Consider the following 15,000-nt stretch of genomic DNA (forward strand, 5'->3'; position numbering starts at 1 on the left):
TATACTGATGAGTATATATTTCACCGATGCCTGGAAGTGAGAAGTACTTGGAAAGTGATTTCCTCCTAATATTACTCACAAATCACTGTTCATTAAGCGTGACGAAAGATATTTTAAAATCCACTAGCTAATAGCCAGTGCTAAATTCGTCAGGTTCCTTAAGGAAAATGAACTAATAACAGACCTGCTGGACGTACAGGGACGTAAATAGCTGCCGTAAGAATGATCTAGTACACTTTTAGGTCAATCTACCTTCCTCACATGGTTAAATACAAGCATCAGATGCCATCAGTCTTAATCTAATGAATGTTTACGATAGGGTACACTGTGGTAATTTCTTGACAAATCAAGTTTGCAACAGTGGTTTGTAATGAATATAATTCTTTGAAAAGGTAGACGAACGATGGACCGAAGTGAGTGGTAATTTCAGAGAAGAAACTTGACGAGCTACAATTCAGAGGGTATTGTTGCTGAAGGAGAAGAGATAATAGTTATCCCAATTTTTCTTACCCTGATAAAGGTTTCAGACATTTATCAACATTCTGAGGGTGATAATTGGATGATATTGAAGAATAGATATTTTCATACTCTCGTTTGAAATCACAAAAGAAATTAAGTTCGAGGAAAATGAATTAATACAAGGCGATTTTCATTCTAAACGAAATAAAATCTAAACAAATGGAACGTAATCGATGTTTGATAAGAGTTTCTCATATGATTAGAAAGTCATATTAGGGAGGCCAAAGAAATTTTTGGATGAGGTGATGAAAGACATGTAGGGAATCAGAGTGACGAAGGAGAACGAAGAGAACAAGACAAAGTGGAAGAAACTAATCCTCTATAGCAACCCTAAATGGGAAAAGTTGAGAAAAGAAGATAAAAATCATATTAAGAAACCCGATATTTAGCTGAGGATGTAGCTAGTCTTTCAGGTCCATTAGAGGGCGCAGTGAAAAGAGGGTAATACATACCATAATACTGAGTAAGCATACATCTTGAGGAATCTTAACATATAGACCTGTATTTTGTGCAGACTACTCGTTACCAATTCTCTTTCCTCCATTGACTTCGTGATTTGCTACGTTTCGATAGTTTAAGACATTATAAGGTTTTCTGTTTAAATCTGATTTCCTTACTTTCTCTTGATATGAAAGGTACGCATTAAGGCTTTAAATTCTATATATGAAAACAGTTATTTATTTCTGGAATTTTACATTATCTTGATGATAGCAGACACTAGAAAATTATACAAGCCTACCGTCATTCATAAGAGAATTAATGGAAACAGTTATAAGGTCTCATACTGAACATCTTTCGACAAAGACTACATTATCAATAAATGAAAATATAATCATTACAAACGCTGTAGCTCAACTATTACTCATGCTCTCTACTGCATACTATCATCATTTCAAAATTAAATCGTAAAAGTTGTATATGACATACAACTATTTTCTGAGCATTTTACAGTATCTCATTAGACTAGAACGAGTTTAATTAGCTGGAAAAAATAGAAAACAACCATGAAATTGTATCATGCTGCATGAAAATGTTTCAGCTGAAAATATGATACGATAAACATTTCAGGTCATGCGTGGGAACACAGTAAAGGTATTCTTATCCCCAACACATAACCACATCCATGTTCATAATACGCATAAGTGATCTAAATAAAGGAGTAAAATATATATTGAAATATACTTGCAATAAAAATCTAACATTACTAGGAGATAATTACTCAATTCATCTCGATATTGGTGTAATTATTGGAAAAGAGTCAACATAATAGATTGTAAAATGGTTGAAAAGAGTCAACATAATAGATTGTAAAATGGTTGATGAAATTCAACACATGAGAGTTTGGTCTTCATCAAATACCAGTTATATTTGATTTCTATCTATAAATAAGGACATTAATGACTAACAAGAGTAAGGGTCAAATATAACGGTCCATCATACTAGGTGCAAGTTACAAATTATAAAAGGAGAGCATTTCTCTAATTCTGTCAGAGCGAGGACTTTCTATTTCTAAATGAGTCTTGAACCTAAATGTACCTCACATTGATTTGTACATACATACATACATACATATACCAAGGCTCTTTCCCCATTACCAGGGAGGTAGCCAAAAAGGACAAGGCATAAAATCATTCCCACCCATTCCATCTCCGAAAACACTCCACACCCCTCCACCCTCCCTCCCATCTTAGCAACTCCTAGATGACGGGTCATCCCTGCACCCTGTCCACTGCCCTGGGTCAGAAGCAGTGTCGCAGGACACAGCACATCCACCTATTCTAAATGGAACGTGCCTGTGCTGTATTTACGATAGCTGACTCATTTGTGTTTCTAAAGGTTCATAAGGTTATTCCTGCTTAAGTCCTCATTCAAAATGAAATGACTAGGATTTTTAATGTTAGAGGGAAAAACACATCAAAACTTCTTCCGTCTCTTTGTCTGATTTGCTTGAGATCCATGTGAAAAAAATCATACTTATGCTCCCTGTTGTTTTGTGTTTGAAAGATTGAAGATGACAAAGACCGACAAGAAGATGTCGTCTTAGTGCTTTCTCTCCCAAGTTAGGGTTTCCAGCCACTCTAGAGTTTTATGTTCTGCAGTCTGTTTCCGTGGATATCCTCTTCCACATGATAATTCTTCGTCTATTTCAAAATGCATTTCATTATATTTATATACGTTATCTAGTTTCTGATCCATGTATGACTAATCTCGATTAATCTTCAAAAGATTATTGTTCACCTTTAAGGAACTCTGTCGCCGTTTCCTGGTAGCAAGAATAAAAAAGAAAGTCGTAACACAGTGAAATCGTTGGTCAAAAAAAAGATTAAGCAAGTATTAAGGTTACACACACACACACACACACACACACACACACACACACACACACACACACACACACACACACACACACACACACACACACACACACACACACACACACACACACACACACACACACACACACACACCCACACACACACACACACACACATATATATATATATATATATATATATATATATATATATATATACAGTTCAATTCCAGGTTTCAGGGCTTTTAAGTCTCTGTTGTTGTTGTTGTTGTTGTTGTTGTCGTTCCCTAAACTGTCTGTCCGAGCAGTCCCGTCTCCCCAAGGAAGGCCACAGCCGAAACTGGGTTTTCCCACAAATCCTTTATAGAGTGTATGTTGTGTTGTTTGCGTGCATGATTGTGTATAATGCAGTCTTCCATTATGTGTTGTATGGTATGGGGTGAAGTGTTACATCCTGGGCAGCTGTTCACAACACGGTCGTCCAGCCTCTTCTGGTAGCTTAGAAGTGCTGGGTGGTGACCGCATCGTAGTCTGGCCAAGTGGACTCTGTCCTTTCGTGGGAGAGAGGATTCAGAAGGGTGGATATCAGGGGGTCTGGCATGCAGCAGTGTGTTGTCTTTCAGTGTGTTAATGGAGCGGTGAGTGATATGATTATGAATATGTTTCCGGAGGCTGGTATTTGGTGGTTGTGGAGGAAGAGAAGAGAGTATCTGTGCGTAATAAAGGTCTTTGGGTGTAGTTTTAATGTTTCTTGGTGTGTGTGGGTGTTCTGCTATGTAGTGTAGCGGTTGTGATGTGTTTGTGGTGGCTGCAGCAAGTGTTTGTGTGCCTCTCATGTCGAGGTGGTCCTTGACTTTGAGGACTTTTGTTTCATGGTGTAAATGGTCTGTAGGTGTTGTATTTGTGCAGCCTGTAATTGTTTTTAGGGCTTTGTTTTGTATGATTTGAAGGGTGTTGTGATGTGTCTCACTGAGATTAGGAGCCCATGCAGGACTCGCATAATTCATCACTGAGCGTATGCATTGTTTGTATATTGTTATATTAGTTTCTTTGTTTTGTCCAAATGTTGTTCCAGTGATTGACTTATGTGCGTTAAGTCTAGGTGTGCATTTGTTTTTTATGTTTGTGAGGTGTTGTTTGAAAGACATGGATGTATCGTATGTTACACCAAGAATTTTCGGTGTGTTTGTGTGTGGTATTAGAGTGTTGTTGATGTAGAGATGAGGTATGTATTTGTGTTCTTTTGTCCAGTTGGTGAGAAGTGTTGCTGTAGATTTGGTTGGAGCTATTTTGAGTCTGTTTGTGATGAACCATGTGTTGAGTGTGTCAAGGTAAGGCTGGATTATTTCTGCAGCTTTGTCTGTGTTACGATGTGTGCATGTGATTGTTATGTCATCTGCGTAGGAAGAGATTTGTATTTCTGAGGTGTCTGGTGTGGGTAAGTCATGCATGTATAGATTAAATAATGTGGGGGATAGAACTGAGCCCTGTGGTACTCCGTTCTTAATGTTTCTGATGTGCGATGATTGGCCATTATATGACACATGAGCATTCCTGCCTGCCAGATAATTGGCCAGCCATCTTTTGGTGTTATTGTGCATGTCTGTGTTATATATTTTATTTGTTAGGTTGTGGCGGGGGATAGCATCAAAAGCTTTGCTAATGTCCAATGTTATAAGAAGTGTTCTGTGGTGGGGCCTATCTGAATTGATGCCATCTAAAATTCTTTGTGTGAGGTTTGTCAGAAGAGTGTTTGTGGAGTGTAGTGGCCTAAAACCGTGTTGTGAGTCAGCAAGGGGAATATATGGTGTGACAAGTTTAAGTATTAGGCGTTCAATGACTTTAGAGGGGGTGCAGAGAAGTGTGATTGGGCGGTGCGATGTTGGGATTGTTGGGTCTTTGTTCGGTTTTGGAATGGTGATTATTTTACCATGCTTCCAGATGTCGGGTATAGTGTTGTGTGAATAGCTGTAGTTTGCAATGTTTGTGAGTGCGTGTATACCTTGTGGTCCAATGTGTTTTAGGTGGATGTTGCTTATGTTATCAGGGCCACAGGCAGATGAGTGCTTGAGATTATGCATTATGAGTTTTGTCTGACTGTCTATGAAGGGTGTATAGTCTGAGTCTGTGGGGAAGTCTTTCTTACGTCGAATGGTGCGTCGGTCGTCAGGGTGAGATGTAAGATAGCTCGTCTGTGCAAAATGACGTATGAGTGCGTTTGCTTGTTGTCTGTTTGAGGGTAGATTATCTGTTGTTGTGATTATTGCTGCGTGAGAGCGTGTAGTGTTAGTGTTGGATAGTGTGATGCTGTTGAGTGTTTTGTACAATTTGCTGGTGTTTGTTTTGTGATCAAGTGTATTGATAAAGTTTTGCCAATTTTGTGTTTTTTGTTCATGTATTTTATTGGCAATCACAGTGTTTAGTGTTTGTATTTGGTCTGCTATGTTTTGAGGGATAGGTGTGGGGGTATCGTGTTTAAGTGTGTCACGTTGTCTGATGAGGCCTTGGATTTCTGGTGTGAAGTTGGGGTTGTGTGATTTTCTGTTGCCTCTAGGGATGTATCTCTTGTCTGCGTTTTGTATGATTGTATTAAAAGCGTGCACAGCATTGTTTATGTTTGTGATTGGTGTACTGTTAAGTGTTTCAAAATGTTGTTCTGTCTCTTCAGTAAAAGCTTCCCAGTTAGCTCTCTTGTAATTGGTGTAAGTGTGTCTGTGGCCAGCTGGGGTGCATCTTGTTTTGGTGGTGATGATGATTGGAAGGTGGTCAGAGCCAAGGGCTCCGACCACTCTCCATGATGTTGTTGGGGTTAGGCAGGGGGAGCAAAAGGTGATATCAGGAGAGGAGGGAGTGTAGAGGGCTTGGTATGGGATATGTGTATGATTATGCGTGTTGTTCATGATAGTCAATGAGTCGAATTGAGTCTGTATATCAAGCCCTCTGTCTGTGTCAGGGTTGTCGACATACCAGGCAGACGACTTGGCGTTGAAGTCACCACCCATGATCAGGTTGGGGATTGAGGTTAGTTGGCTAAGTTGACGTCTGAAGGTGTTTGGAACTGTGGGGGATGATTGGGGGGGAATGTACATGTTAACTATTGGTGTAGTGGGCTAAGGCTCTGTGAAGGTGATCTTACATGTGGCCGATAGCAGTGAGTTCGAATCCTGAATGCGACTGTCATAAAAATAATCGGATTGATGTCGCTGTTACTAGCAAGTTTCTCTCATAGTTACAATGGCGAAAAGCGTGAAAGGAATTAGTTCCGATCCTTACCCCTTGCCAACTGTTTAAAACAGGAATTCGGGTCGCAGATTATTGATCTTTCCTCTCCTCGGGAATAAGTTTGATTCCAGGTTTCAGGGCTTTTAAGTCTCTGTTGGTGGAGTGGGCTAAGGCTCTCTGAAGGTGATCTTACGGGTGGCCGATAGCAGTGGGTTCGAATCCTGCATGCGACTGTCATAAAAATCATCGGATTGATGTCGCTGTTACTAGCGAGTTTCTCTCATAGTTACAATAGCAAAAAGTGTGAAAGGGATTTGTTCCGATCCTTACCCCTTGCCAACTGGAGGACTTGGACATTGTGCAAAACAGGAATTCGGGTCGCAGATTAATGATCTTTCCTATCCTCGGGAATCAGTTTGATTCTAGGTTTCAGGGCTTTTAAGTCTCTGTTGGTGTAGTGGGCTAAGGCTCTGTGAAGGTAATATTACGGGTGGCCGATAGTAGTGGGTTTCGAATCCTGCATACGACTGTCATAAAAATGATCGGATTGATGTCGCTGTTACTAGCGAATTTATCTCATAGTTGCAATAGCGAAAAGCGTGAAAGGGATTTGTTCCAAGCTTTACCCCTTGCCAACTGGTGGACTTGGGCCTTGTGTAACACGAATTAGGATCGCAGATTAGTGATCTTTCCTATCCTCGGGAATCAGTTCGATTCTAGGTTTCAGGGCTTTTAAGTCTCTGTTGGTGTAGTGGGCTAAGGCTCTGTGAAGGTGATCTTACGGGTGGCCGATAGCAGTGGATTCGAATCCTGCATGTGATTGTCATAAAAATTATTGGATTGAAGTCGCTGTTATTAGCGAATTTCTCTCTCTCTCTCATATATATACATATATATATATATATATATATATATATATATATATATATATATATATAGGGTCGAGATAGCATGGTCAGTAAGGTCTTTGCATTATAAGACGTAAGCCGCCTAGGCAAGGGTTCGAATCCCAGTGGATGAGTCTATTTCCAAAAATTGTCAAACGATAAAAACACTTGTCGGAAGACTAACCTGCATAAAGGATTCGATGAAATACATTGCGTAGCATGTTCTGTCCGAGTGCCCTCGGCGGAACGACTGGACCGTGAACCAAGTCGTTTCGTTTTGTAGGGTCGAGATAGCATGGTCAGTAAGGTCTTTGCATTATAAGACGTAAGCCGCCTAGGCAAGGGTTCGAATCCCAGTGGATGAGTCTATTTCCAAATATATATATATATATATATATATATATATATATTTATATGTATATATATATATAATGTATATATATACATATATATATCCCTTCCTTCTGTCCCTTTCCTCTTTCTCCATCTATCCTCCACTCTCAACTTACCTTCCACCAAAAAGTGAACTGATATTCCCCACCCTCTCCCCTTAGCACATGTACACCCTTAACTCTTCCTATCATAATCCTATTTACCACTACATAATCCATCAACGCTCTATCTACCACCCTTACATCCACCACCCTCTCCCATGAGTACTTATGCTTGAATTTCTTCCGAAACACTACAGGGAGGTGCTTAGAGTGAACTCTTTAAATGAAAAGGAAAAGGAGAAGGAGTACAAGAAGAAGCAGAAGGAGGAGTGGGAGGGAGTGAAGGATAGAGTGGAGCTAGGTGTGGAGGAGGAATGGGGATGGTTCAAGGAGGGAGTCACAAAGTGTGCAAGGATGGTCTGTGGAACAAGAAGGACAGGAGGAAATAGAAGGAAGGGTAGTGAATGGTGGGATGAGGAAACAAAGAAGGTTGTAGAAGAGAAGAAGCGAGCTTTCACAGATTGGTTACAAAATAGGACGGGGGAGTCATATGAGAGGTACAAAGAAAAGAAAAGAGAAGTAAAGCAAAAGGTAAAGGAGGCAAAGAGGAGAGCAGATGTGAAGTGGGGTAAGAGTATGACAGAAACTTTTGAAAGTAATAAAAAGATGTTTTGGAAAGAAATTAAGAGAGGAAGAGGATGCGAATCAAGTAGAGAAGAAAAGGTAAAAGGTGCAGATGGAGAGATGATAATGGAAGAGAAGGCAGTAAGGGGAAGTTGCTAAATGTGAAGGAGGATAGGGAGGGAAAGATAGTTGCAGTAGGAAATGCTAAGAAAATGACCATGATGAGTGAGGAAAAAGGAGGAGAAATAAGGAAGGATGAAGTGAAGGCAGCTGTCAAGAGTTTTTATGAGAGTAGTAGAACTTGTGTCAGGATTAGAAATGGAGAGAGTGAGTGGTCCGAGGTAAATGTGGGACTTCGTCATGGATGCGTTATGTCACCCTGGCTGTTCAACTTATACATGGATGGGGTGGTGCGAGTGGTAAATGCAAGGGTAGTGGGTCAGGGATCGGAGATGGTTAAAGAAAATGGAGACTGCCGGAGGACTGGAGGAGTGCCTGTATAGTTCCTCTTTACAAGGGAAAAGGGGACAAGTGTGAATGTAGTAGTTTCAGAGGGATTAGCTTGTTAAGTGTAGTTGGGAAGGCTTATGGGAGGATCTTGATTGAGAGGATTAGGAGAGGAACAGAGGGAGTAATTGGTGAGGAACAGTGTGGTTTCAGGACGGGTAGTGGTTGTGTAGATCAGATCTTTGTGGTAAGACAAATATGTGAGAAAGCTATAGGAAAGGGGAAGGATTTTTTTGGGGGGCTTTTATGGATCTGAAAAAGGCTTACGATAGGGTAGACAGAAAGGCACTGTGGGAGGTTCTGCAGATATATGGGATAGGAGGAAAGCTTCTAGGAGCTGTCAAGAGTTTTTATGAGAGTAGTAGAACTTGTGTCAGGATTAGAAATGGAGAGAGTGAGTGGTTCGAGGTAAAGGTGGGACTTCGTCAAGGATGCGTTATGTCGCCCTGGCTGTTCAACTTATACATGGATGGGGTGGTGCAAGGGAAGTGGGTCAGGGATCGGAGATGGTTAAAGAAAATGGAGAAAAGTGGGAGGTGAGCCAGCTGTTGTTTGCGGACGACACTGCGCTTGTGGCAGGATCGGAGGAGGGATTGAGGAAGTTGGTGACAGAGCTTGGGAGAGTTTGTAATAGTGTAAGGACAGGAATTTTGAAGGGATATTATTTTTAGAATTTCGTTTTATTTATCTATTTATTTATTTGAGTGTTGACTTGAGATACTGGGTAGTATGGACGTCGTGACGGTTTTATTCAACCAAGAAGCAAAGTAGAAAATAGAGCCTTAAGAGATCATGAATTTATTTTGTTCTGTGTCTACCCATCAAGATGTGTTGGCAAAGAGCCTTACTATAATCATTGAAGAAAACATACAATAGGAGGTAGGTACAAATATAGTTCAACTAATTTTGGTTCAACTAATCTTGGATACGACATTAGAATGCTCTCGAACATAGCGGGCGCACCGTAGCTCCGCCCACCCGTGACGTCACTGACACGTTCGGACGGAGGCGTAAACTAGGACCATTAACTTTAAGAGGAATAGGAAAAATTCCCAACTTTCAGTTCAGGATTCCACTAGAGAAATAGTTTAGGGAGAGATTGTAGCAGCTAGGGGTTGCGTTGAGAAGCGAAATGAAGTTTTACGAAATAGTACAACAGGGGAGGTTAGTGGTTTATCCATAGATACGAACACAGCCGTCTCCTTTTTTTTTTTTTTTTTTTTTTTTTTTGCGCAGGTAAAATTTTAGTCTGATGCCAAGAACTACCCCGATAACAGGTATGTCAGTGCGCTCTGTAAGATTAATGAAAATAAATGTCAATATGTGAATTAAATGGTATAGTGCAGATATAGTAGGTAGATAGTTATTATTATTATTATTAAGTTTTGAGTCTGATGCCAAGAACTATCCCGATAACAGGAAAAAAGGGTTTAAGGGAGTGTACTCCACAAACACTTTGCGTGGAAGGAGTTAGACGGTGTCACGCATATATACATTAGCTATGAGAGTGTAATCCTTAGAGTACAATTCTGTCTGTGATCGTTCTCTAATAAGAATACGGGGTTGAAGGTAGACACAATATTGTAAGTAGACTTATACAGCGACCGGAAGGTTGGAGCGTAAATAACCACGTTTTTAACGTGCCTGTGAAAAAGTGTTATTAAATATCTCGCATACCTATATATTTTTCATACTGTAAGGATCAATAGATTGTCTAGTTGCAGAAAACCACAATACACTTTTTTATTTTCTTACTATATGTTTGCTACAGTGTAATTACAAAGGATTACAAAGGCGGAGCATGCCGACAGGAGACCTTTTGATCTATATCTAGGTCGGATGCAAAAAAAAAAAAAAAAACATTCATATACACACATATATATATATATACATATATACATATATGTATCATATTAATAATAAATTAAAACTATAATAATGTAAAAATAACAAATAAAATACACAAATAAATGCATAGGTATAGTTGAATAACAAACAAACAGGTAAATAGTAAATGATTATAAATTGACATATAACTAATAATAAATGAAAATCAGACAGGCAAATTATAACAAAACAAAAACAAATAATATAACATAAATTATAATCATTACAGCATCTTACTTAGGTATTTATCTAAATGATTCTTAAAGCTTTGAACTGAACTACATTGCACTACCTGTGCAGGAAGTTTATTCCATTCATTAACTACACGGTTGGCAAAGTTGTTTCTACCTACTTCCAAATTAAATCTATTTCCGGACAGTTTGAGACCATTGTTTCTTGTCTGATTCTCATTCAATGTGAAAATTTGGTCACTTTTGATGTTGTCAATTCCCTTTAAAATCTTAAAGACCTGTATCAAGTCACCTCTGAGTCTACGCTTTTTTAGGGAAAACAGATTCATGTGCTTAAGTCGATTTTCGTATGATTTATTTTTGATATTTGGAATCAGTTTTGTGGCTCGCCGTTGTACTTTTTCCAGTCTGTCAATGTCTTTAATGAGATTCGGTGACCATACGGAAACAGCATATTCCAAATGTGGACGAACTAACGATTTATATAGCTTGTTAATGAGTGATGGACTTTTGAAATCAAAAGATCGCGCAATCAATCCCAGAATCTTATTTGCTTTCTCAGAGGCTGAAATACACTGCTTGGATGATTTGAGGTCGTTACTGATAATTACGCCGAGATCTTTTTCACTATCCACTTTTGTTAACGAATTTCCAAATAACTTGTAATCGTACTTACTGTTATTTTTACCTATGTGCATTACCTTGCATTTACTTGTGTTAAATTTCATTAGCCACTTTTCAGACCATTGCTGTAATTTATCTGAATCTTCTTGAATATCTAATTGGTTTGAGTGATCATTTGCCACTCCGCACAGTTTTGTATCATCAGCAAATTTGGAAACAGTAGATTTTAGTCCATGGTCTATATCATTTATATATACTATGAATAGAAGTGGCCCAAGAACGGAACCCTGAGGAACTCCACTTGCAACACTTTTCCATCCAGAAGTTTTTCCATTTAAAACAACTCTCTGTTTTCGACCTTTCAACCAATTAACACATAGAAAACCTTCACTTGTATTCTTTTATTACCCAATTGGACATAGGCCTTTTCGCTACCCAGAACCAACCCCGAACGACCTGAGGAAAGGGGACGGAGTCAGACGTGAATAACAAGGAGCAGTTTCCATTTATGGTCAGATATATCCATATAGACGATTGGGTGGTGGCAGCGTATACCTTTAAATAATCAAGCTTGATTTCTTATTTCCCAAATCGTCCTTATGTGGGTATCTCTGATCACTCCCATTGGAGGTGCTCTTGGATAAACACTAATCAATCGACGGCACCACAATAGAAGAAAGCTAAAGATAAATGTGGGTAAAAGTAAGGTGATGAGATGTACAAGGGGTGAAAGTGGCAGTAGACTGGAAGTAAGCATTAAGGGAGAGCGACTGGAGGAAGTGGATAGTTTTAGATACTTGGGTGCAAATGTGGCAGGAAAAGGTGGAGTGAAGGTGGAGGTACAATGTAGATTGAGAGAAGCGAGTAAATGCCTTGGTGGATTGAAGAGTGTAATGAGGAATAGACATTTGGGAATGGATGCTAAGAGGAGACTGTATGAAGGAGTGATTGTGCCAACAGCACTGTATGGGGCAGAAACATGGAACATAAGAGAGGAAGAGAGAAGGAGTTTGAATGTGTTTGAGACGAGGTGTCTGAGAAGTATGATGGGGGTTACTAGGCTAGATAGAGTTAGAAATGAGGAAATTAAAGAGGAGAACGGGGGTGGAAAGGGAGTTGTTGTTGTTGTTGTCGTTCCCTAGACTGTCTGTCCGAGCAGTCCCGTCTCCCCAAGGAAGGCCACAGCCGAAACTGGGTTTTCCCACAAATCCTTTATAGAGTGTATGTTGTGTTGTTTGCGTGCATGATTGTGTATAATGCAGTCTTCCATTATGTGTTGTATGGTATGGGGTGAAGTGTTACATCCTGGGCAGCTGTTCACAACACGGTCGTCCAGCCTCTTCTGGTAGCTTAGAAGTGCTGGGTGGTGACCGCATCGTAGTCTGGCCAAGTGGACTCTGTCCTTTCGTGGGAGAGAGGATTCAGAAGGGTGGATATCAGGGGGTCTGGCATGCAGCAGTGTGTTGTCTTTCAGTGTGTTAATGGAGCGGTGAGTGATATGATTATGAATATGTTTCCGGAGGCTGGTATTTGGTGGTTGTGGAGGAAGAGAAGAGAGTATCTGTGCGTAATAAAGGTCTTTGGGTGTAGTTTTAATGTTTCTTGGTGTGTGTGGGTGTTCTGCTATGTAGTGTAGCGGTTGTGATGTGTTTGTGGTGGCTGCAGCAAGTGTTTGTGTGCCTCTCATGTCGAGGTGGTCCTTGACTTTGAGGACTTTTGTTTCATGGTGTAAATGGTCTGTAGGTGTTGTATTTGTGCAGCCTGTAATTGTTTTTAGGGCTTTGTTTTGTATGATTTGAAGGGTGTTGTGGTGTGTCTCACTGAGATTAGGAGCCCATGCAGGACTCGCATAATTCATCACTGAGCGTATGCATTGTTTGTATATTGTTATATTAGTTTCTTTGTTTTGTCCAAATGTTGTTCCAGTGATTGACTTAGTGCGTTAAGTCTAGGTGTGCATTTGTTTTTTATGTTTGTGAGGTGTTGTTTGAAAGACATGGATGTATCGTATGTTACACCAAGAATTTTCGGTGTGTTTGTGTGTGGTATTAGAGTGTTGTTGATGTAGAGATGAGGTATGTATTTGTGTTCTTTTGTCCAGTTGGTGAGAAGTGTTGCTGTAGATTTGGTTGGAGCTATTTTGAGTCTGTTTGTGATGAACCATGTGTTGAGTGTGTCAAGGTAAGGCTGGATTATTTCTGCAGCTTTGTCTGTGTTACGATGTGTGCATGTGATTGTTATGTCATCTGCGTAGGAAGAGATTTGTATTTCTGAGGTGTCTGGTGTGGGTAAGTCATGCATGTATAGATTAAATAATGTGGGGGATAGAACTGAGCCCTGTGGTACTCCGTTCTTAATGTTTCTGATGTGCGATGATTGGCCATTATATGACACATGAGCATTCCTGCCTGCCAGATAATTGGCCAGCCATCTTTTGGTGTTATTGTGCATGTCTGTGTTATATATTTTATTTGTTAGATTGTGGCGGGGGATAGCATCAAAAGCTTTGCTAATGCCCAATGTTATAAGAAGTGTTCTGTGGTGGGGCCTATCTGAATTGATGCCATCTAAAATTCTTTGTGTGAGGTTTGTCAGAAGAGTGTTTGTGGAGTGTAGTGGCCTAAAACCGTGTTGTGAGTCAGCAAGGGGAATATATGGTGTGACAAGTTTAAGTATTAGGTGTTCAATGACTTTAGAGGGGGTGCAGAGAAGTGTGATTGGGCGGTGCGATGTTGGGATTGTTGGGTCTTTGTTCGGTTTTGGAATGGTGATTATTTTACCATGCTTCCAGATGTCGGGTATAGTGTTGTGTGAATAGCTGTAGTTTGCAATGTTTGTGAGTGCGTGTATACCTTGTGGTTCAATGTGTTTTAGGTGGATGTTGCTTATGTTATCAGGGCCACAGGCAGATGAGTGCTTGAGATTATGCATTATGAGTTTTGTCTGACTGTCTATGAAGGGTGTATAGTCTGAGTCTGTGGGGAAGTCTTTCTTACGTCGAATGGTGCGTCGGTCGTCAGGGTGAGATGACGTCGTGGAACCACCCCCCAACCCCAAGAGTTGGGGGCCAATCAGCAGCAACCACCCCTGGCCATCAGCTCTACGCAGATGGCACCGATCCCCAAGGAGGAGCTACGCCTACCTGGGGGAGTACCACAATTCTTTTTTCCAACATACAATGGAAAGGGAATTGGGAGATAGGGTTGATGAAAGAGTATTAGGATGGTTTGGACACAAGGAAAGAATGAGTGAAGAAAGACTAGTAAAATAGGTGTGGAAGGCAGATGTGGAGGAAGTGAACATGAGGGGACGTCCTAGGATGAGGTGTATGGATGGGGTGAAGGGGACTTTGGGGAAGAGGGGAATGTCTGTTGAGGAAGGACGGGAGAGGACAGAAGACAGGGGTGAATGGAGAATGGTTGAATATGGATGATGTTGTGATGCATGAGGTGGAATGGGCGGGGGGATGGTGGGTGAGGTAGTATGTGCGAGCAAAATTTGACGCAGCCCGAAGGGATTTCTCCCCGTCTTCTCCTTTTATGCATAGGGGGACGGAGAGGGGGGGGTCGCCGATTTAATGAAGCGGCCTTGCTGTGGATGTGCTGTGTCTTACGACACTGCCTCTGACCCAGGGTAGTGGACAGGGTGCAGGGATGACCCGTCATCCAGGTGATGCTAAGATAAGAGAGAGGGTGGAGGGGGTGTGGAGTGTATTCAGGGATGGAATGGGTGGGAATGTTTTTATGCCTTTTTCTTTTTGGCTACTTCCCTTGTAAGGGGGAAGAAGCCTT

The sequence above is a fragment of the Oratosquilla oratoria genome, chromosome 14 (assembly GCF_046742065.1).
Source record: "Oratosquilla oratoria isolate Oo_2021 chromosome 14, ASM4674206v1, whole genome shotgun sequence".
NCBI lineage: Eukaryota > Metazoa > Arthropoda > Malacostraca > Stomatopoda > Squillidae > Oratosquilla > Oratosquilla oratoria.